The 3,501-nt window shown below is 40.4% G+C and overlaps 1 protein-coding gene across 1 annotated transcript in view; it reads right to left on the bottom strand.

The window, feature by feature from the left end:
* LOC116395417 (rho GTPase-activating protein 26) overlaps nucleotides 1-3,501 on the bottom strand; it is a 66,892-nt gene that overhangs the window by 62,469 nt on the left and 922 nt on the right. The gene's annotated exons all lie outside the window — the stretch shown is intronic.

Here is a 3,501-nt window from a genome sequence, read left to right as displayed (position 1 = left end):
ACACACACACACACACACACACACACACAAAGAGGTCACTAGACTACAGGACAGAATGACAGAATGAGAAGTCACACTTTTACTGTAACACATCTACGCGTCTTAATCCAGGAAGCAGTGCAGTCAGTGCAGCGGACGATGACCTCATTGTGACAAAACTAGTCCATGACAGCTGAGCCCTGGGACTCAAAGCCAGTAACAGGCATTGGATACGTATAGTTACAGGTTGTGGCATTGTTTGAGTGAGTGCAACACAAAACGGATCTGGTTGGCCATTCTTTCTGCAACATTATATAGTGAAGATGGTGACATTTAGTATAGAAAAAGAATGGATGCATCAAAACACAGGTCAAGAGTGACACTCACACACCTCACAACGTACTCTCCTGAGCCAGGTGACAGGAAGTTCAAAAACAACTCCCACTGATCTTTACACTTTGAGCTGAAAACATGGCGGTATCATGTGTCTGGGTCACATAAAGTGTCTAAACGCGGTGTCCCGTTTCCCCTCACACAGCACCACAGAATGCCAAGCTGCCAATTAGGGTTTGTTTGGATGATTAAGTTGTGTCATGTCAGAGGTGGAGCAGAGAACCAAACATTTCTACAGGCTCGGTAATAACAAGCTAGATCTGCCCTTAAATGACATCTGGCGAACACACACACACACACACACACACACACACACACACACACACACACACATCTGCCATCCTAGTTTGTAAGAAAAGTACTTATTCAGAGGAGACTTTGTGGTTTTTAAAGTCTATACTGAAGGCTTCACATTAAGCTAACGCAGGCTGGACATAAATTCTACCTTCATGAAGGTTATAATGTAGAGAGGTTCAACTTCATGGTCATTTTGGACTCTGCAGTTTGTGTTGACCTGTAATGAGTTATAAAGGTGTTCCTATTAATATGTCCACCGCATCCATATCATTGAGTGTACGCTAAATGTGTTAATACACTATATGTATGCAATTGTATATTGATATACAACATTACACAGTATATTCAACCATTTTAAAATACTGTGGGAATGTTTGTTGTTTTTGGCAAAAAATAAATAAATCTAAATTTACAATTGAACAACTAACGAGTAAACATACCTCATCACATTGATACAAAACCTGTGTAACAGTATTTCTATAAAGCAGTTTGTTTACAACCAATAACATTAAGAGAATTGGTACAAACTGTACACAACCATCACTGACTAGTCATATTCATATTGTCTCACCATAAGTAACAATAATGTCAGGAAGTAAAGTGACATTTTTTTATCAACCTGACAAAATTACGTTCTTGTGGAAAGAAAAGAAAAGGCAACACTGTAACTTTCTTTACATTGTATCAGAATGTAACTTCTTTACATTGTATCAGAATGTAACTTCTTTACATTCTAATAGAATGTAAAGAAGTTACATTGTATCAGAATGTAACTTCTTTACATTGTATAGAATGATTCTACTGAAGTTATTCCTTTTTTAAATGCTTTAGACGAGTCACTAATCACTTTAAAAGAGTGATTATAGCTGATTTAACTTACAGAGATCTTCTCATGTCACTCTCTTCATACAATGATATAAATTCATCCCCGTTTTATTGATATCTTACGAAATATTACTCCTCACTTTTCGTGCGTTTTTCCTGCAAAAGTCCAGCAACATGAGTCTGTTTTCGCTTGTTACATGCATACTGTCTTTTCAAAATAAACTTCCATCTTCACAGGAAACAACGAAGGTTTAGGCCAGGCATGTCCAAACTCCGGTCACACATGAATGCTTACATTTGGTTACATTGCTATTTGCTGTCATTGAAAATAAAATGATTAAATAACAATGTATGTATAGGCTACTTGTATTATTTAAAATAATGTCAGCAGGGACTGTTGGCCCTTCGGCATTTTCACATTATCAAATCTGGCCCTCTTTGAAAACAGTTTGGACACCCCTGATCTAGATCATCATTACACTGTACTGGAAAACCCCAGAGGAGGAAGCGACGCAACAACGGGCTTTCATTACATCCATAGTAGCACTAGTTTCAGTCCTGAGCAGCATGTTGTAAATGTTTCACTTTCTCCTTCTGTGGTACCGTGCATGTAGTCGATACAACAGAACACGTGTGAAAGCTGTCAGGAGACTCAGTTGTCTCTTCCTCCAGCAGCAATTGGTAACTAATGTAACATTAGGGGGGCTTCCCAGTACAGTCACACAGCCTCTCAGTGCCTCAGGAGGAGCAGAGGAGCTGAGCTGAAAAGATGCAGCAGAGGAGATTTACAGCTGCACGGTGGACTTCAAAGTGCTGTTCGAAAAAGACCTTTCGCAACGGATTCATCCGGACAACAACGCTGTGTAGTGCAGGTATAAAAAAAAGATTAACTTGGAAAATCTCCTGACTTGGTCTTTTGTCCAGCAGCAGCCTGGCTGCAATGGTCAACCAGGCCATGCTGAATGATTTCTAGAGCTCACCTATGGACAAAAGCAGAATTGTCTTCATAGTCACACGTCAGCTGACAGAGCTTTGTGGTTCGTACAGCTGATCACACAGGGGTGGAAAGTTCAGGGGAACCGGTAGAACTCATCTTTATATGAGCAGTGTGAATGATACTCTCTATACCTGCAGTATCAGGAGCGTGCATGTGCAGCTTTGCAACATGCAAACTATTTAACACATAAGAGTAGAAACAGTAGTGAAACGACCGAAGAGTATTTGGATAACGACACCGAAAACAAGGGGTGAACCGGTATGGGAGCATAGCAATGTACTGCTGTGGGTGTGGGACAGAAGCTAAATGTAAAAAAAAAAAAATCAGTATCAGTTTAAGTTACTAAATTTAGAATATGTTCAACGCTCTACCTATCGATGGAGAACTGAAGCCGTTATCAATGCTCTCCTCCAAAAGGGAAAAGACTACATTGACAAAAACGGTTTCTCCAGACCATCACCATTTATATGTACTTACGTCAGAGAAATAAGTTTCACATATGTAAAACTTGTTGCTAAAAAGATTTAGTTCTGCACTCCACAACCCTAACTCCTGAACAGACTGGTATCTAGTGTTACTGTACTTAAAAATACCCATTTGGATTTTAATGCTTGAACCTAACCTTCCATTATTTAGCGTCTCAGCCCATAACCCTGGCACCCACCTGTCCAGGTTTGCATTTACACCATCGGTTAAATAAAAGAAGCAAACCTGGAGTCACCTCCTCGTGTCAAAGCTATTTCAAAGGAGGCACGTTCTGGTAGTTAAGCCCCTCATCAACATGAAACAACATCAAACCATGTACCCCAGTATCAGTGTGAGTAGAACATGCACTACCCCCTCCATCCCTCCCTCTAAATGCCCTGTAATGTAAGCTGGAGGGAACAAATGTGCCGACAGCTTCAGGGATCACTCAAACTCACCCGCCTCGCCTCTTAACTTCTGAAATGTGCTTTATCAGTAACACACACACACACACACACACACACACACACACACACACACACACA

The sequence above is a fragment of the Anarrhichthys ocellatus genome, unplaced genomic scaffold (genome assembly GCF_004355925.1).
Source record: "Anarrhichthys ocellatus isolate YVR2014 unplaced genomic scaffold, GSC_Weel_1.0 scaffold46, whole genome shotgun sequence".
In the NCBI taxonomy this organism is placed as follows: domain Eukaryota; kingdom Metazoa; phylum Chordata; class Actinopteri; order Perciformes; family Anarhichadidae; genus Anarrhichthys; species Anarrhichthys ocellatus.
This window is presented reverse-complemented; position numbering and strand designations above follow the sequence as displayed.